This window comes from Protopterus annectens, chromosome 3.part1, assembly GCF_019279795.1.
Source record: "Protopterus annectens isolate FY-2018-M chromosome 3.part1, PAN1.0, whole genome shotgun sequence".
Classification (NCBI taxonomy): Eukaryota; Metazoa; Chordata; order Ceratodontiformes; family Protopteridae; genus Protopterus; species Protopterus annectens.
The window spans coordinates 1,802,711,368-1,802,733,519 of NC_056732.1; positions in this window are offsets into that span (position 1 = coordinate 1,802,711,368).

A 22,152-nucleotide genomic window follows, 5' to 3' on the forward strand; every position below is an offset into this window, starting at 1 on the left:
GGAAGAAAAATTTCTCACTTCCATGACTTCAAAATCATCAGTCAAATGAAAACCTTGATTGTCATTCTGTTCAGTGGTATTTCTGGGCAATCTGGATACTGTATCAGCAAGATAAAGAAGTTTTCCTTTCTTGGAGACAAAAATGAAATTATACTTTTGCAATCTCAGCATCATGCACTGCAGTCGGGCTTGGGCTGAATGCATTGGTGTTTTCAAGATTGTGACTAATGGTTGGTGGTTTGTTTCGATCTGGATGGGTCTACCATACACATAATCATGGCACTTCGAACATGCAAACACAACTGCCAAATGCTCTTTCTTGAGCTGGGCATATTGTATTTCAGTTTGGGTAAGAGTTTTCGATGCATAGGCAACAGGTTGATCCTCTTGTAGAATGACTGCACCAAAACCAAGTTTCAAAGCATCACAAGGAAGTGTTACTGGTTTATGAACATCATAGTATCTGAGAGCTGGTGGATCAGCAATTCTCCGTTTCAGGACATCAAATGCTCTTTGGTGTTGCTCTAACCATGACCAGGATATATCTTTATGAGTTAGCTCTCTGAGTGGTGCTGAAAGTTTGCTCTAGTCTGGGATAAACTTGCCTAGGTAGTTGACCATGCCAAGAAAATGTTGTGGGGCTTTAAAATTGTCTGGAGCAGGCTTGACGATTGTCTGGAGCTGGCATCTCAAGAATGGATGATTGCTTTGAAGGGTCTGGACGTAAGCCTGTACTCATAAATAAGTGACCAACATAAGTAACTTCTTGTAGCCTGAATTTGCATTTGTGTGGATTGAGCTTCAGAGTCACTTGACCTGCCCTTTCTAGAACTTTTCTGAGGTTTCTGTCATGCTCTGCTTCATCATGACAACTTACTAGTATGTCTACTATAACAGCACAAGGATACCCAGAAAAAAATTGCTCCATTGCACGTTGAAAGACTTAATTTGCAGAATTTATCTCAAATGGCATTGTCAAAAATCTGTACCTGCCAAACTGAGTGCTGAAAGTAGTGATCATTGATGATTTCTTGTCAAGCTGAATTTGCCAAAATGAACTCTTTGCATTTAAGATAGAAAAAATAGTGACATTTGGCATCAAGGCTGCAACTTCTTCAAATGTGCGCATTGGATGATGAGGTCTTTTTAGCACTTTGTTCAAATCTCGTGGGTCAATATATATTCTGATGTCATCTGAGCTTTTCTTATGAGCTACTACCATGGAAGATATCAATTCAGTTGGAGTGTCCACTTGACAAATTACACCTTGTCACACCATTTTATCTAACCCGGCCTTAACTTTGTTCTGCATGGCTATTGGAACTTTATGTGCTGGCCTGATAACTGGACTAATCTCTGGCCCCAACCACATGGAGTACATAACTGGAAGTTTGCCTAATTTGTCTTGGAAAAGATCAGCATAGGTAGAAAAAATGTACTGGGCAGAATTAAAATAATGGTCTTTTAAGCTAACATGATGGACCTGCTTATTAAATGAAAGCAGTCCCATTTTTCAAAGTGTCTCTGAGCCCTAATAATGACTGGACGTGCCTCTTGACCACCAGCAGAGTAACATGAAAGCACTATTGAGCCTTCAGTTTGAACTTCTTAACCTCCATAAGCAACAAGTTTCGCACACCTTACCAAATCAAGCTTTTCACTTTTACACACTCTAGCAAATGTTTCTGCAGACATAACATTGCACTTGGAACCTTTGTCAGCTTTGAGCTGTATGGTTTTACCACTTATCCAAACAGTACAAAATACTCAATTCTTGGCCCTTAAATCTACTGCATTGACCTCTTCATGAAGCACTGACACACCATCAACTTAAAGAGTGGCCTGCAACTCCATAGCTTTGTAATTGATCAACTTATTTCTTAAAATGTTTCCTTTTAATAAAAGAATGTGAGGCTTTTAATTTACAAAACCTTTTGAAGTGATTCCATTTATTGCATTTGTGACACTGCTGACCAAAAGCTAAACACTTTTCCCTTTTAGATTCATGATTTCCTCCACAATTAAGACAGTTGGCAATGAAACTAGGTTGGGGCCCAAGCTTTGAGTTTCTTGACTTACTCTTATGCTTCACTGAGACTTCTAGAAGGTGCTAGAAAGTTCTGCAGTTTACCACTGAGTGCTGCTGAGGTTACAGCTGCCATGTGCTTGGGCCTATTTCTTTTAATCACGTGCTGCATACTACCAACGTGAGTTTTTTGTCACTGTTCTTTCTAGAGCTGCTCTCATTTGTAAATATATTTGTCTGCTTTTCTGTGAGCTCGTATATTTCACAAATCTCAATGGCCTTATTCAAAGTGAAATCACTGTCACAAAGCAAAGTCTTTCTAACATCATCTTTTATGCCACACACAAGTCTGTCCTTTATCACCTCATCCCTTGAGCCACCAAATCTGGACATTATAGCTTTGTTTCTCAGGTTAGTTATATATGCTGCAAAAGTTTCACCAGAATGTTGATCCTTTATGTAAAATAAGTGCCTTTCCATTGTAATATTTGTCTGGGGGTTACATATTTAAATTTACATTTTAAGCACTCAGGGTCCTTCCTTGACTCAGCCTGTACAGCAAAATGATGGTTTCCCCCCTCTCCAGCATAAATAGCAGCTGCATACACAAATGAACATTCCCTTTCTATAGCTTCTGACCCAGATAAAAGTTGGATAAATGCCTTTGTATGGTCATCTTTATCAGAAAATGCAGCCTATATGAAAATGTTGTACTCTTGCTCAAACTCTCTCCAGTTCTCAGCAATATTACTGTCAAACACAAGTGCACTGGGCTTTTGAAATCCATCTGACATGCCCACAAAGTATATACAAATACACTAAAAATGTGGCCCTTGTAATTATGTATGAACAAACTGTTCTGTGAGCTTGTAATAACATTCAAATGCACAATAATCTCTTCAAAATACTTTATTTTGCGAAATATGCTCTACAATGGCTTTATTCTGTAAAATATGCCCAGTAATGGCCACACTTTGTGAAATATACCTTGTAATGAGTATACTTTGCGAATAGCTTTACTGTAACACTGCACAAGCATGCAAACACTTTGTACACGTCTGATAACTCGGATATCTTTACTTAATACAAAAAATATAAATTTGCAAAGCATGTATTGAAAAATGTGTTTTATCTCCTTATTTGTATTTGCTTTATGCAATTCGGACTTTATTTAAACATTTTCTGTAGTAATTTGAATATTTTTACCAATATCATACATATCGGTTTATGCAAATATCATTTAGAATGCTCTGTATACTTTGTTTTGTATTATACAAAAGAAATAGTGCTGATCAGGTTTTAATACCTGAAATTTGTTTCTGACCTGCTTTGCGAATTTTGTACATTTTTAGGATGATCCACTCATCTATATTCCACCAGCATCTGGATAAGTGCCTTAAATCATTTTTGCCAAGCTGTTTCTAGTTTCATTGACAGAGGTCAGGATCAATCCTTGTAACTTGTGCATGGGAGGTGAGCACCTTAACCATTAGGCTAACTAGTCTCAACAGGCATTGGCTGGAGTACAACTGGTCTCCCCCTTTTTTATTTTATCATAGGTTAGTACTAGGCTAACTGCACTTTTTAAGCCTAGTCAGTTACCCGATGTGAGAATCAAACCCTGCACCTTGTGTCTGTAAGGTAAACATCTTAACCATTATACCAACCTCCCACATATAAACAGTTTATTTGAACATGCCATATGGTGTTATCATTCCTGTACAACAGGTTTTACCTTTTTTGGGTTTTATCTTTGGTTAGTACCAGGCTAACTGACATTTTAGGCCATTTTAAGCCTAGCCAGTTACCCCATGTGAGAATCAAACTCTGTACCTTATGTTTCTAAGGTAAGCATCTTAACCATTATGTCAACCTCCCATATATGCCCCTTTGATATGCCAGTTTTGACTCCATGCCCTTTTAGACATCCCACTTCTGACACCATGTCACTCGTTCATCTCTATCACAAATAATAAGAAGGCTTGGGGTTTCGTTTAGATGCTTAGTACATAGAAACACATCAAGAGGGATAACAGCATCTTTAAATACAAACCATCTAGTTAACAGACAAAGCTTACTTAAATGCATGGTTATGTCACAACAACTAAGTACAAAATGGCAGTCAGACTTGCACATGCTCAGTATTTATACTCTACCGCAAGCCCTTGGATAGCTTCTTAAAGGTTCAGTGGATATAAAAAGTGTACACACCTCTGTTAAAATTTCAGGTTTTTGTGATATAAAAAATGAGACAACAATAAATTATTTCAAAACTTTTCCCACCTTTAATGTGGCCTATAACCTGTACAATTCAATTGAAAAACAAATCTGTTAGGGGAAAAAATATAAAAAATAAAAAACATACAATATGCTGGATGCATAAGTGTGCACACCCTTAAACTAATACTTTGTGTGTCCACACCCTCAAACTAATACTTTGTTGAAGCACCTTTTGATTTAATTATAGCATTCAGTCTTCTTGGGTAGGAGTCTATCAGCATGGTACATCTTGACTTGGCAATATTTGCCCACTCTTCCTTGCAAAAGTGCTCCAAATCTGTCATACTGCGAGGGCATCTCTTGTGCACAGCCCTCTTGGTGTCACCCCACAGATTTTCGATTGGATTTAGGTCTGGGCTCTGGCTAGGCCATTCCAAAACTTTTAATTTTCTTCTGGTGAAACCATTCTTTTGTTGATTTGGATGTAAGCTTGGGGTCATTGTCATGTTGAAAGGTGAAATCCCTCTTCATCTTCAGCTTTCTAGCAGATGCCTGAAGGTTTTGGGCCAAAAGTGACTAGTATTTGGAACTGTTCATAATTCATCCACTTTGACTAAAGCCTCAGTTCCAGCTGAAGAAAAGCAACCCCTAAACATGATACTGCCACCACCATGCTTCACCGTAGGGATGGCGTTGTTTTGGTGATGCAAAGTGTTGTTTTTGTGCCAAATGTACCTTTTGGAATTGTGGACAAAAGGTTCAACCTTGGTCTCATCAGATCAGAGCACATTTTCCCACATGCTTTTGGGAGACTTGATGTATTGTTTTGCAAATTTTAGCCAGGCCTGGAGGTTTTTCTGTGCAAGAAAAGGCTTCCGTCTTGCAACCCTGCCCCATAGTATGAACAACATTGTTGTTACATGTGGTACACAGCCAGTACTTGCCAGAAATTCCTGCAGCTCTTTCAGTGTTGCTGTAGGTCTCTTGGCAGTCTCCCTGACCAGTTTTTGTCTTGTCTTTCCATCAATGGTGGAGGGACATCCAGTTCTTTGCAACGTTACTGTTGTCCCATATTTTCTCTACTTTTTGATGACTGTCTTCACTGTGTTCCATGGTATATCCAGTGCTGTGGAATTTTTTTTTACCCTTCTCCTGACTGATACCTTTCAACAATGAGATCCCTTTGATGCTTTGTAAGCTCTCTGAACCATGGCTTTTGCTGTAGAAGGCAACTGAGTAAATGTCAGGAAAATCCTGCTAGGACAGCTGAACTTTATTTGGGGTTAATCAGAGTCTTTTTAATTGATAGCAGGTGTGTACCCAAGAAGAGAGAATGCTGTAATTACATCAAAAGGTGCTTCAACATGTATTAGTTTAAGGGTGTGCACAGTTGTGCAACCAGCGTATTGTATGTTTTTTATTTTTTTATATTTTATCACCTAACAGATTTGTGCAGGTTACAGGTCACATTAAAGGTAGAAAAAGTTTTGAAATTATTTATTGTGGTCTCATTTTTTATATCACAAAAACCTAGCATTTTAACAGGGGTGTGTACACATTTTATATCTACTGTATATACACACTCATTGATCTACAGATATTATGATTATATATGCAGTACAACCTTGAGTTTGTAGAGCATACCGATATATCAAATAATCAAAACTACTGAAATAGGTGACAAGTTATATAACCAGTCATGTTCAGTAGATAGAAATAATGTCACTCTGCTAGACTGCAAAAAGTGCAAACACAAGGACAATTTCCTAACTGATTGTTTGTCTTTATGTTTTAAGGGGTCTTAGAAATATATTATTCCAAGGAAAGTAACAGTTAATTAGGTTACATTTTCATGTAAAACAGATTTTAACTGTGTTTTGGTCTTATTTTTTCAAGATGTAGTAACTTAATGACTAATTACTACGTATGTATTGTGTGTTGATTAGCTGATATTTATTTATTGGTTTTGACAGCTCGGAATGTCCAACTCGTCAATACCCATTTGCAGTGGAAACTCTGACAATAAAATTTCCACATACAAAATAACATTACAACTATAATCACAATATCAAGTAAGAAAGGTGCAAGTATCATAGGATACAATCAATGTTTCCACCTTATTAGAATCTTAATTTCAATACAGTAAATTGCAGAAAATTGAAAAGTGCTTAAATGTATTTTTCTATAATTATTAAAACGTTGATACAGCTGAAAATTTAGAACAGAATACAGTTGAATTAATCATGCTTGATAATGAAAGTAATTCTTAAAAGAGGGTACAACTATAATGATGATCAATGAAAAGGAAGAACTGAATGGAGAGGGGAGAAGGGAAGGGAGTAACTGAAATGTAGAATGAGATCAAAACCTTCTGGAGTTTTAACTTATGGAGGCATAAGAGTAGAGTGAAAGGCAGCAGATTGAACTGAAGGTGGTTTGGAGTAGTTTAAGGAAATCCACAGGAAGAGGGTTAGTACTGGCAACCAGCAGGGGTTGACAAAAGGAGCTAACCATGTAAAATTGGAGTTGATGTTAAGTTTTGAAATCATGATTTGTAAATTTAGTCATATCAATTGTGCAAGACAGAATCAAATCAAAGAAGGAGAGATGAGTAGACAAGGAGATGAATACTCAGAGGTTAAGATTATTATTTTTCTTATGAAGTAACTAAAGTATTCAAAACTGATACAGCCTTTGTGACCAGCTATTAAAACTTGAGTGGAGTCAGGTCACACCGCAGCTGCTGGAAAGTTTTTGAAGTAGTGGTTCTTAAGAAGGGTTTTAAAGTGCTTTGGGGTGAGGATTCTAACAATAGCAGATTTACAAAGATACATGTCATCATGATAACAACTGTTAGATTTTTATCAAGGAGATCTGTAGAACATAATGGTAGTAATATGTGACTGGGGATGTACCATTCTAGCATTTCATACAGTGAGGGGCATTTGATATATAGCTGGCAGCTGCTGCAGTAATGTGCTCATACTGGAATCTGCCATCAATGAGTGCCCACTTCTTCTTTGGGGCTATTCAGTGATGTCATCATGAAGAGACTCTAGTGACAAATCTGTCACAGATTCATGGGCAAGTGCTAGGCTAGCTGCCTTGTGGGACATTTTAAGACTAACCAAATTCCCTTTAACCTAAGCTATCTCATTTGGTGTTAGATTGGCCTTATCCATCCCCTGGTCAATAATTATATATTACCCCTAGTAATAATAACTGTGATCATACCACAGATAATTTGAAGGGACACATGCATAGGATAAACCATTTAGGAGCTGCCTCTGTAGTCCAGTGTGCAGACAAGGGGTACAGTTTCTGTTTCCCATTCATAGATCAGATTGGTCCTTCCCCTTGATCAACTTTTCTTTAACCCATTTAGCATCAGATCACCATGGATTCCTGGGTTCCTCTATAACATAACACAGTTATTTTATGGTTTGGATGTTCATGGGATTCCTGGATTCCTGAACCTCCACATTACCAACTACTTCATTTTCCTCTTGTTCTTTGGGGCATTTTAGCTCAGTGAACTATTCAGCCTGTTCCTCTTTCCCAGAGAAGCACAAACTTTTATTTCACAATGTTTCTGGTTACCAGGAATGAGGACACTTGGAGGTCTATTGTGGATCTCTCCTTTTTCAACATTTTTCTGAAAGCCTCTCTTTTAAAACGTTGTCTCTCTAATCCCTGTTTGTCTTGCTGCTTCCTTATGTCTGCCAGATATCTCTGGACCTGAACGTTCGTATCCTCTCATTCCTATTCACTCACTCTTCAGGATTTTTTATGTCTTTGTTTTTTCCTCACATTATCATTTCTCTGTTTTGTCTTTTGGTCTTTCTACACCTCTTTTATCAAATGTCTGGCTCTGGTCATAGCCTACTACAGACTCCATCTTATCCAGATTTTTCCATGTCTGAACGACCTAAGTTTCTTCCAGCAGCTTCTTCTTCAGAATCTCGACTATACCATGCTTCTGCTTCAAAGTGTGGAATTTCACCCTCAAATCCAACAAATCTGTTCTGCCTCCTTTACAGGATCTAGTTTTCTGGGATGCAGCATTTGGACCTGCCTCTAATAGCTTTTCTTTCTGCTTCCAGATCACCTTCTTGACAACTTTCTTTCAGTCTCTTCTTCTATAAAAAGTGTTGTCTACAAGTCAATCTCTGCAAGATTTGGGGTACATAGCTTCCACTGTTTCTATGGTTCATTTTGCCAGACTTCACATGAGGAATATTCAGAGTTATCTAAAAAAAATGTGTCTTTAGCACTGTCATACTCTGGAATTTCCCATTCCTCTTTTGCCTTGTCTCAAACAGGAATTCCTGTAGTGGATTCATCAGATATATCTGAATCCAGACTTACCCTTTCAAACACCTTCTCCATTCAGAAGCTGTTTATGTGTACTTCAAATCTGGATTGGAGAGCTTCTTCCAACATCGGGGTCCAGGGAGCATGGTTTCCCAAACAAACAGAGGACCACATCAGCATCAAAGAGATGATGGTTCTGCTTTTGGATCTTCAAATCTTGCATTACCTGTGAGCCCTGGGTCCTCTCTGGGTTTACACAGACAGCACCACTGTCATGTGGTATGTAAACATGTAAGAGGGCACAAAGTCATACCTTCTTTGCAGACTAGCTGGTCATATTTGGGAGCTTACTGTCAGACATCATCTGATACTTCAGGTGGTTTGTATTCCTTCACAGAACAATCTAGTGGCAGGCAACCTAAGCAGATCCAGAGCAGATCCTCACAAATGGATGCTTCCTAAAGAGGGCTTCCTGGACATGATCTATATGTGGGGTACTTCTCAAGAAGATTTGTTTGCCACCCCTCTGAACAGGATGCTTCCCAAAAGGACTTCCTGGACATTATCTGTGGGGGTACTTCTCAAGCAGATCTGTTTGCCCCCTTCTGAGCAGACAGCTTCCCAGGATCTCTTCTAGGGTGTTGAGTTCTCTGGCTTGGAAAGAGGACACCATCTCTATTTCTTAGTAGATGTTTCTGTATGCTTATTTCCCTTCTTTTTTTTTGTTGCCCAAGATCTAACACAATATCATATTTTGTTGGTGATTCCCTTTTCATTTAGACAGCATTAGTTCCCCGCTGTGTTTCATCTGGGCAAGAACAGTCATCACAATTTACCTCACAGGATGGATCTCCTCACACAGAACAAGTGTTCTTTCATTGATCCTCATCTGCTCACCCTGCATTTGACTCTGTGGGTGACAGGGTTTTGATTCCCTTTTGAAGACCAGTTTTCAGAGGACATGCTTCAGGTCCTGCAGGAGGTCAGAAAATGCACTACTAGAAAAGTACAGTTGTGTAAGTAAACTTACCACAACAGTAAATGTCTGAATGATCACTGCTGCACTTGCCTTACCTATATTGGTTATATCCAATATAGTATGTAACAGCTGGACAGCTTTCAAAGATTCACAACACCTTCCACCCATCAGAAATGTCATTCAGCATGAAATATCTGACTAAAAAGACAGGTTTTGGAGCTAAGCCCTTCAGAGCTTTCATGCTAACAGAGGTAAAGGGAGGCTGATTCCTGAAAGGACAATGCTAGAAACAACAAAAATAAAAGTCCATACCCTGGCATAAACATCACAACACAACAGAAAACAAAGTGGCTGGAGGAAGGGAGCAGCTACTGCAGTAGTGCTCATGCAAACAAAACTGTACTATGTTCATCATATTGATCACAGATGCAGTAGCCTTTGCTATATGGGTAGATACCTTACTGCATTTGCGAGGTGGAAGGAGAAGGGCCAAGGAGCTTCCAGAGAATGGTCCTAGCAAAATCTAGACCTAGAGAAGGACTCAAGCTTATAATGCTTTGTAAAAGTATGTACAGAGGACCTAGTTGCTGTTTCAAGAATTCTTCTAGAATCCAACCCTTTCCAAAAAGTCACAGATGAAGCCAAGGCCCTGGTAGAGTGGGCCTTGACTGTGTGAGTGAGTATAACAAAAGATAATAGACTTGGATAACCATTTAGAAATGGTCTACTTTGAAACAGGTTGTCAATTGCTCTTATCTACGCAAGAAATTAACAACTGATCTGAAAGACTTAGTTCTGTCAAGATAGTACCAGAGTTGTCTGTGGATATCAAAGGTATGGAGAATCCTTCCTCCCTCATTGTTATGTTCAGGAAAAAAATGAGGAGGTGGGTATTTTGGCTTAAAGTAAACTCAGATACCACTTTAGGAGCACAAGAAGGATTAGTTCTCAAAGAAATCGTCTCTCTGTGGAAAAAGAGAGAGGGCTGACTAGCCATAAGAGCTTACAACAAAGATACCCTTCTTGCAGAGGTCAAAGCAATCAGTAAAACTGTTTTCCAAGTTAGAAATTTCAAGTCAGCCAGGTTAGCTGGTTCGAATGGAGAATGTGCTAGCTCCTCTAAAACAAAATGAAGATCCCAGGGAGGGGCCACCACTTTTCTTGGAGGTCTTTTATGCAAAACCCCTTTTAAAAACATTTTGATATGACTTTGATATGTGAATTGAAAGAGGAGGATTCATGGTCAGATATATTAAAATTGCCAGTAAATAACCTTGAAAGTGAGTAAGAAAGGCCACAGGATAGTAATTCACACAATTTTTGTAAAATCAAAGAAACTTAGCCTTGAATGGCTGCTGGTTATGTTGCTGTCACCAACTAGAAAACCTTTTGAAATTGCGCATATATAATTTTCTAATAACAGGCTTTCTTGTCTCCATTAGTAACTGCTGCACAACCTCAGTAAACAGGTGCCTAAAAGGGAATTAAGACACTATGATCCAGGCAGTCAACTCAAGTTGAGTTGAGTTTGGGAAGTATTAAATATCCCTGATCTTGTGTGAGTAGATCCATTCTATGAGAATTGCCCCGAATCATTTCCAAAAGAAGGGAGAACTACTGTTGCTTGGGCCAAAACGGAGTTGCCACAGTGATTTTTTTTTTTTTTTTTTTTGGGAGGGGGTCCTTCTTAATCATCAGAAATATCCCAGATATTAGCGGAAAGGGGAGAAAAGCATACAGGAACATTCCTGTCCACGAAAAAAAAAAAAAGGCATCTATCTTCCAGGTCTCCTTGCATGGGGTTCTGGAGCAGCATCTTGCCAACTGATTGTTCAGATAGAAGCAAAGAGATCTACTCGAAGAGCTCCTCACAGATGGATCAAATCTTGGAAAACCTTCTGATCATGTTTCCATTCACATCTAGAAATAAAGAGGTTATAGTGCCCCTCTACTCGTCACTCATCAGACCCATCATAGAGTACAATGCCCCACTTGGGATGTACCTCACAAGACACTTCCAACAGCTTGAAAGACCACAAAAGCACCTCACCAAGAGGATTACTGGCCTCAAACATTTGTCCTATGCAGCTCGACTGAAAAAACTCCGGCTGTACTCACTGGCATATCGCTTACTCAGAGGTGATCTCTGCCTGACTTACAAAGCCATGTCCAACTCAGAATTGATGGACATGCTCCACCTAAAGAAATCCAAGTCACTGCGAGCCACACACTCTAGTGAGCTAAACCTCACCACAACAAAAACAGAACATGCTGGAGGGATAGATTCCTGTCACAGAGACTCCCCATGCTATGGAACAAAATTCCTAACTACATTAGGCAGAGCCCCTCACTAACACTCTTCAAGAAAAGCCTTGATGAGTGGATGGGTCACAGAAAATACACCCCTGGGATCACTTCATTGGCTCTGCTTGACAGAGGCTCAGTTAATTAATCAATGGGGCGGTGAAAGCCGACACACTCTGGCTAGGCTTATAAATGCCCTCAGGCAGATAGCCTAGTACCTATCTATGAATTTATGAACCTGTGAGGGTGTGCCCTTGTTTGCCATACAGGTTTGCTCTGATGGAATGTAGAATGCCTGAAGAGGCAAGACTGTGCTGTGAAGTTATATTCTAAGCTAACACAGCTAATCTGCAAAGGGGGTATGACCTGGTTTCCCCTTGCTTGTTGATATTCCACATCACAGTGGTATTGCCTGGAACAACTTGAAGAGGTCCTGTGGACCTGGGATGTTCCAGAGAGTTGACTGCCTTCATCAGGGCAAGCATTTCTTTTATATTTTTGTGCTTATGTATGTCCTTGGTGTCCCATGCACCTTGCACTTTTATCCCTTCTGACACTGCTCCCCAAGAAAATTATGATGTGTCAGAGGTGACTGACTACTTTGAAGCAGAGATGGAGAAGGAAAGACCAGGAAATTTGCTGCCTCCACTAAGTGATTTTTCTTCTGACAAACGACAGTACTAGGATTTGAAAATGCAAAGGATGTTGATGCTGTAAGCAAAGAAACTTCAGATACTATTGTATCTTTTTCATGCGGAGTATTGCCAGGGGTCTCACAAGAATCACAGAGGACATGAGTCCCAAAACCCTGAATTATTCCCTTGCAGTGACCAAAGTCTGAGTGGAAACCTTAGGAATGGATCCAGATATAGATCTATTTTTTTCCTATGGAAGAAAGGGTCTTTAAACTGAGGTGTTCAGCTGACACCCCAGGAACACCATATTGTGTTAAGAAGTTAAAAAAAGACGTTTGAATTTTCTCTTGGAATCCCAGCTTGTGAAAGAGATCTTTCACTCAAACAGAGAGATTCCTGACACTTTGAAAAATACTCTGCAAAGGTACTCTACAAGTTGTCTAAGTATGGAAAAATGTGTATACTGCAATGAGCTATAACTGGAGCCAAACACTTTGTGAACACTCTTCCTGCAGTAGGTAGTCCAAAGTGTAAAACAGAACTAATAATGTGATCCAGATCAAGTTGTTCCAGGCAATACCACTGTGATGTGATGTGATCCAGACCAACAAAACCTTAAAAATGTGTGAAGTATGGATGAATAGAGATGTAATGATAAGCATCCTTTAAGTCTAGTGTTAACAGAAATCGTGAGACTGTGAAGTGACCACGATAACCTATATCCCTAAATGTGAACAGCCAAGATAACCTATACCCCTAAATGTGAAAAAGTACTCTTTCATTCCTTATACCTCCTTCCTCTCCCTTCTTCACTCACTTCCTTACTGTTATCTAATTCTCTTCCTGTCTCTCTTTAAATATGCAAATAAGCCATGTCTAATTTGTTATAAGTATTTAAACTGCAGATGTTTTTGTTTTATTTTTGAAGATTAGAAAATTATTGTTCTTAAAATGTTAAGTAATAATTTGAAGCTTTTCTCCCCAGGCCTCTGCTGAAAATGGACTTCTACCCAGTCGGACTTTCTCAATAATCAAATGTCAGTAAATAAATACATTTTGAACTGGGGCACTGTCACAAACAGGTTTAGGAAAGAAAGATTTAGAACTGGTCTTCTAGCATTTTCTTCCTTTGGCACTAAAAACATCCTTGAATACAAACCTTTTCCCACATGGGAAGGAGGAACTGATTCTATCACTTCCTGGGATAGCATATGATGAACAACAGGCAGGTCTTGGAATGAGGAACTGCCTTCTGAAAAGGAGGAATTTCCTTCCACTGCAATCTGTAAGCTTGAAGAATGATCTTCAGAGCTCATTTGTGTGAAACTATCTGTTGCCAATGAGAAAAATGAAAATTCAGGCTTTCTAGATGGGAAAAGGGACTGCCAGGGTAGGAAGGGGGTAAAGTCCTTTAAACAGATGTTCTGACTTATTGGACTGTCCTTAGTTTGTTGAGGGGGGGGGGGCTGAATTTTTTTTTTGGAACACCTTCATCATTTCATCTTAAACATCTGTTTACCTACATTTCAATGATACTGTTTGAAAACTGGATGAAGAGTTGGAGAATCCATTAGAAATTTTGGAAAAGGAGAGCTAAATTGTTTTAGGAATTCCCTGTATTAATTTGTCCCTTTTATCACACTTAACAGTGCTGCAACAAAGATACCAAAAACTAAATCTCTATCCAAGTGAGAATTTAAAATGTCATTTTTTTACATCCTCTGGTAAGTTCTGAGAATACAGCTAGGCAAACCTCCTCAAAACAGTACCAGTGGACAGAGGTGTAGCTGGATCAATCATCACCCTGTGCCCGTACCACAAGCCAGCACCCACCACCTCAGCTCTTCAAGGGCAGCAGAAGAACAACAAAAAAGCACTTCACTGTATTATCTTTGTTAAAACAACTGAGTAAATTCAGAAAATTCCTTAATTTCATTAAAAGTGAAGATAAGTACTAGCATCTGAAATGATCCATCTTCAACAATTCATTAATGCATTAAGTAAACCCAGAAATACTTATCTAAACAATTTTACATTCAGTTTATTTTCCTTTTTAAAGGGAGTACACATTTAGTTGTCACACTCTCTGGCATTGAGTCTAGTACCCATTTTCAAGGCACTGCAGGACTGCATGTCCTTTTATAACACATTTTGTGAGGCAACAACCATGAGCTGATCTTCCTTTCTTCAATAACATTTTCACATACATGGGGTTGGAAAAAGATAACAAACCTTAAAAAGTCACAAGGTTTAATGATCCTAACTCTAAGGTTAAAAAAAATGGTTCTGACTAGTTCAAGGACAGTGTATCAAGACTAGTTGCTGATTTGAATGACATGCCCTTGACTTTTATGGATAAGCGAATTTTAACATTAAGATTTGTTACTTTTTCCTTAATTTCATTAAAAAATGAACAAAAGACAAGTCTTCACAAGTACCAGCTTGTGGAATGATCCATCTTCAACAATTCATTATGAGTCTTCAGATATCCAGGTTTTTGCACAATGTTCAGATTTGTGGCTCATATTTTTGGTCTGTTCCACATACAATTGTATTTTTTCTGGCAAAATCGTTAAGGACTAAAGTCTCTAATAACAGAATAGACATTTGAGTTTTAGACTTCTTATCCTTCAAAAATAGCACCTACACTAAGTGTACATGGTCTGTATTCAATAGAAATATTATACTAAGTGTGCATGTAGTCTACACCTTGTGGTAACCTTTATGAATCCCCCTCAGTATTTAAAGCTGCAGGAAAATCAGTAGGAAAACTAAAATTAACAGGAAGAAGGTGTGAGTTATGCTTGTGTTGTCTGTTCACGCAGAACAGTTTATACTCAGTTTATACTATTGAATACAGACCATGTACACTTAGTGTAGGTGCTATTGAATCTAGCCCCTACTCTTTCTGATAAGTATGGGAAGATTACTGATAACTATGGAAAAAAGTATATGCTTCTACATCTTTGATTTTCAGAATATTGACCTGTCAGACTCATATGTTAAAGTTTATTCTAACAAATTATGGCTTTACTGAACCCCAGGGTAGGATTAACATTAACGTACAGGTGCATTAAGTTCCAGAGTAACAGTAGATGTTCTTAGAACACACTGTCTTACTGACATATAGGTAGTAGTACCCTGCTACCCTCCCACTGGCAGTGTGTCAAAGCTCAGAACTCCTCCACTGCCTGTCTGTCAGGGTGAAGAACCAAGCATTTGGCAGGATCACAACAGCTCTTCACACTGTCTGTCAGGGTGAAGAACCAATCATTTGGCAGGATCACAACAGCTCTTCACACTGTCTGTCAGGGTGAAGAACCAATCATTTGGCAGGATCACAACAGCTCTTCACACTCACAGACACAATCATTACTGTTTTCTAGGGTCCATCAGGAAGAGCAGCATGATGCATGTACAGGCCTTAGGGTACAGGGATAAGTGTCTCCTTATAGGTTCATAGGTGTGTACTAGGCTAATGATCATGGAGACTTTACAAGTCTAGCCCATAGAAGTGTCCTGGCATTGTGCAGCCCGACGTTGGTTCCCAATGCGTCTATCAAGCAGAGCCCATGGAGTGATCCCCGGGGTGAATTTTCTATTTCCCATCCACTCATCAAGATTTCTCTTGAAGAGGGCCAGTGAGGTGCTCTGCTTGACATACATAGGACGTCTATTCCAGAGCATTAGAAGTCTCTGGGTTATGAACCTATCCTTCCAGCATGTTCTGTTGATTGTGGAAATGAGGTTGAGATCTCTGGAGCATGTGTCACGGAGGGATTGGGATGTGTTTAGATGTAGCCCTTCTAACAGAGCTGGGTCAGACATGGCTTTGTAAGTCAAACAGAGATCCTGACTGTCTTTAGAGTACAGCAGTGAAGCAACTATTCAGGAGTGCTAGTAAGGTCTCTTGGAGAAAGAGGCGTTAATACATTGGTTTTGTACACTACCTCTGCTGTGAGGGCAATGTCCACCAATGGAACTCCTCCCCCTGCATGGGGGGGGTGTCTATCTCACAGGGCTGGCAGAAACCCCATAAGGTTTGTGGAACCACAATTTCTTCCTTGCTTTCTGGTTCCTTGACAAAGTCCTCTGGGGGTAAAGAACTGTATCCCTATGGTGAAGAGAGTCCTCCCATCTTGCTCACTCTTAAAAAGTGTCTCTCTAACTTTTGGGCAGAAGATTATTGAGACATCGTAAGGGGCATTGACAAAGGAGTTCTTGAAGTGCTCCACAAAGTCTCACAAGTCCATCCAAGCATGTTTCTTTATAGCATAGCTTGCACGTGTTGCCTTTAAGGCACCATCAGTTGTGTAAGAAATTAGGCACATCAACATATTTGAAATGGACTGGACAGTGGCCAGCTCAAGTTCACAGTCTTCTTGTCTTCTGCAGAAATGGACCCACTGGAGAGATTTGGATAGTTCCTTTATCAAATCCCTCTGAAAATGAGCCACATCTGCCAGGTAATTTAGCTCCTTCAGTGTGAAAGTAGCTGAAGTATAAACCCTCTTTTCAACCCTGTCCAGCACCCTTGCTCCAATGCAAGTGATCACTGAAGATACTAGAAATTTGTCTGGGTTTAGTTACATCAAGTTTCTTCCATGCCTCCTTAGAGAGACGATCAACCATGTGATCCACAGGAGATGTTGCCCATAAAGTAGCTGGGCTGGTCTCAAAATTCTCTGTTTCATAGGTTAGTACTAGGCTAACTGCCCTTGTTAGCCATTTTAAGCTAGCTAGATACCCCATGTGAGAACTGAACCCTGGACCTTATGTCTGTACGGTAAGCAGTATAACCATTATGCCAGCTTCCCACTCAAATTAAATTTTCACCCTTTTGGTTCTCAAAAATCACAAGCTCCTCCTAGAAAGGGGCTTTGGAGGACCACCTCCTTACTGTCTCAAAGGTTTCAGCGTTTCTCCGAAAGAGACATCCACAAGTGGGATCTGGGGTCCCTTCCCCTTCATCGAAGTCAGTGTCTTTGACTTCCCTCAGGAGTCATTAACCAATGTGCCTCCTTTTGCATGCATGCTTCCTAGGAACTTCATCTTTGGGGTCCTCTGGAGAAGACTAAGAAGAAGAAATCTATCAGTCCTTTAGGTGTACTATCTCAAGGCTCAAATGGACCAGCTGTCCTGATGGGATAGAATGAGCAGGATCAAAACCCGGGGAAATCATATGAAAGATGGGTGGACCTGAGAGGGGAAGGTAAGTCAGCTCACCTGAGTGGGAGAGCACTCTCTCAAAAAGCCTTGAATGGTGAAGCTGAAAAGCACACCAGTTGGAGCCAAAGCTTCTAGTATGGACTGAACTCAAAAACCTACCCTGCTAGGTTCTGAAGTTGATCTCAGAACTTAGCTGTCCAGTGCTGAGGCTCCAAGGGGGAGACATAACTACAAAAACCTCAGATCCAGAATTGACACTATGGCCCAGAGATCCATTTGGATCCAAACCAATTAGAGCCTGACAAATCATAGAAATTACAGGAGTCGATCTCCAACACTTTTATCTGACGTGGATAAATCCTGGGTAAATCTTGGGTCCTCCAGTTCTGAATACCTAAAGGGCAGATTGGAGCAGGAGTAACAACATGATGAGGGAAAGGACCCAGGTGGATTTGGGTCCTGAGGAATTTCCTCATAATTCTATCCATATAAGCTTTGGAAAGACTCCTAGATGACTATCGAGTGGATGAATAATGCATAGAGGGGCAATCTGGAAGAGTGGATAAAAGTACTCCCCTGGCAGAAGGGAGGTCTCAGTATTAGTGAAACTGACTTCAGTGTGGACCTCAGATTCTTAAGAGAAGGGGAACTGAGTCCAATAATTACTGGGACCAATACAGAAGATGAATCAGTAGGTTTCAAAAGTTTCAGAGCTGGAGACCATGATGCTGAAGTATAGAAACAATCTGGGGACTGTTTATGAGATTTCTTCAACTTGTCTTTTTCTTTTTCTCTTCTGTTTACACTTATTGGAGCTCTTATACACCTAAAGTCTGCTGGCAGGTTTCTTGACAGAGGGGGAAGCACCCACAGCAGAAGTATGAGGAAGTGAAGATGTGACACCCCTGCACTGGCCCAGAAATCAAGGAGGTTCAATCTTCACAACTAACACCAGTGAGGGACATGCACATTGGGAGGATGACAATACACACACTGTAAAGTACAATTTCCCATAAGAGCACAGAGAGATCATAGTCAGTCTGGGGCTGTTTGTCCTCTCTCTCTCTCTCCAGATCCCCAATAAGACTCCCCACTGGCACAGCTATAGGTTTAAGATTTCAGCAGAGTGGTCAAGTCAAAACCTCAGCACCCTGTCTGTCTAAACATTGCTTCATCCCTGCCCAAGTAGCTGACAAATACACACTTTTGAAATTTATTTATATACAAACACACAGACACTCCTGGAGAAAGCTGGCACAGGTTCACTAGCTATAGCCCCTTCTGCCCAGACTATAAGGTAGAAATCACTTCTGTCAACCACCCATTATCAGCTACTTAAGGCCCTTCCCAAAGGGCTTATAGGTTCATAGGTTCATAGTTTAGTACTAAGCTAACTGCCCTTGCGAGCAATTTTAAGCCTAGCCAATTATCCCTTGTGAGACTCAAAACCTGCACCTTGTGTTTGTAAGGCAAACACCATTTTAGGCTTAGCCAATTATCCCTTGTGAGACTCAAACCCTGCATCTTTTGTTTGTAAGGCAAACTCTTTAGCCATTAAGCCACCCTCCCAACCCCCCTGTGTAATGTTACTATTATCCAAATGGTGTGTCCAATACTTTAAGGCTATTTAAGAGTGGTCTGTACAGTGTTACCAAATACATGCAAGCACTCTAAGAGCTTAAATATCTCTAAACAAAACCAGCTGCAATTAAAAGGTTTAAATATATCTAATAATAAAAAAGAACAAGGCAATACTCATTAATGCAACAGAGGGACAGCAGAGTTCAGAATCACAAGAAATATTTTAAAACAACATTGCAGGACTGTCTCACATAAATACAGAAAACATCTAGACTGATCTTACTATATTCCTATCTATCTCTAAGAGAAATGCTATGATCTAAGTCTTACTTACAGAGCAAGGCAAGTGCTGGGTGAATGTTTCTAGGTCCAAGACAAGATACAAAATGCACAGACTTTCTCTCTGAGATAGTTCTTAAATTAATAATACACATTACTGCTGGGTTAGCTGGATGACATCATTTCTATCAACAATAAAAAGCACACCGGTGTTACCAGGATAAAATCACCAACCTTTTATTAAAACTACAAAAAACTTCACTGACTAAGCACTTTCACCCTGGTAGGCTATCTTCAGAGTCAGTCTATACATTTGATAATAATCCTTATATACTTTTGGTGGTCATCAATGTAATCAGCACTAATTGAACACAATGAGTCAAATCATCTAATAATCTTTTTGTATAATAATTAACCCTGTAGTTACCCATTAAAACATTTTCTTGTGTAAACTTCAGGAGTCAGTTCTTACTGAGTATACAATAATACAAAGGTGCAAAACAAAATGTTTTTTATACAAACTTAGATTTCATTTCTATCAACTCTGTTTTTTGTTTCCAGTACAACAGGAACTTAAAATATAACACCTCAATGTCATGAATACTTAGCTCTTAGAAGGTGACACATATCTCTTCAAAACTTGCCTGTAACTGGAAATCATAAAGCTGTTAAATACTTTTACCCCTGAAACCTATAATTATGTCTGTCTCAAACAATAGAAATAATTTCTATCTGCAGACATTCTGTCTTCTAGTTGTGGTAAACACACTAGTAAAACTTTTTACTTATTTTCTCAGAGTCTGCAAGTTAACTTTGTATGTCCCAGCTTCTACTATGAAAACATACATTTGCACTGGCATATAGTCCATATACATTTCTGCTCTTCTCCAGTAGAGTGCACTGTGGTTACATTTTTGAAGCTCAGCATATAGTTTAATCCTAACATATAGTTCTCTTACATTTGTAAGACACACTTGCAGATCATATTAATATTTACAAATGACATAGGATTATTTACAAAATTCTAGCTAGCTGGGCTGGCAGCCTTCACAGAAGAGTCTTCCACAGGGGAGGGTGAAGACCCTTCAGAAGAAAATTGTTTCTTTGGTCAATGATGGCCCTGGGAACAAAAGCCATGCAGATCGAGCACTGCTCATCCAAGTGGGATGCTCCCAGACGACAGTACACACTTTTAGTGTGAGAGGCAGAATTTGTAAGCTTGTTGCTGCATGCCACACATTTCTAAACACTGGTAGTTTGTCAGCCATCCTGAAATTTAGCAAACAGGAACTAACAATACTACAGTTACCAGAATAGTAACAACAGTAATAACAAGTAACAGTAACTCACTCACCTCTAACCAACTACTGCACTAAATAGAAAACAAATATGTATCTATAGATAAATTATATATATATATATATATATATATATATATATATATATATAATTACACAGACAAACACACACACACACACACACACACACACACACACGCACACACACATACACTACATAAAACAATGCGAAAGGGACAAGAAAGGAAAACTAGACTACACAAATATAATGATTAAAAGTTTTTTTTGCTAGGTAAAGGGATGCAAGGCTATGAAATTTAAACCAGAAACAAAGTAAAAAATCCTAAAAGGATATCAAACTTGTTAAGAAATATCACAAAAAATGACACCCAGCTTAAGCAATGGAAATCTGAGTTTGAAGTAAAGGAATGTTAAATGAGATCAGGGTAACTAGGTGTGTTCCTGGATTTTATGGGTAAGGGGGGGGGCCATAAGTTTTGGATCCAAAGTTTGGAGTGGCTGAAGTTGATTTGAGGTCAGATCTAAATATCTATCCTTTGAGGAATGGACAATGAGACGTCAGATCACAAGCTTTCCAAACCAAAAACCACACACACACACACACACACACACACACACACACACACACACACACACACACACACACACACACACACACACACACACACACACACGCACGCACACAACAAAAAGGTTGCTGAAGCAAAACAGAACAGCAACTCCAACAACCAACTATGTACACCCAGCAAAACAGGGATGGTAGGAGGGTATTGCCAGTAAGACGGTGTGTTCTATACAAATCTATTGTTACAGGTAAGTTGAACTTGTGTAACTGTGCTATGGTCAACAACCACATTGTCTTACTGCCATAAGGGTAGATTCCTAAAGCTTACCCAGCCTGGGAGAAGGAAGGATAAGGGTCCAGGAGCTCATTGTGAAGTCTCCTCTGGATCTAGAAAAGGCATTCAATTTGCTGTGTTTTCTGAAGGTATGGATGGAGAGCCAAGTTGCTGCCTGTAGAATACTTCTAGAGTCCATTCCTTTCCAATATGACCAATATTCCAAAGAAGAGGAAAAGCTCCAGGAATGTGCTTTTACCTTGCCTGGATTCACCTTTCCATGTTGACTGTAACAAAAACAGTACCAGAGAACTATGAACTATGAACATGCAGTAGATTTTTTAGAGACAGGCTGACCTTTCTTGGTTGCAGAAAAGGAAACAAAACGCCTTTTGGTCTTCCTAAAGGGCTTTGTTCTGTCAAGATAGTACCTGAGCTACCAATGTACATCCAAGGTATGAAGTACTCTCTCTCTCTCTCTCTCTCT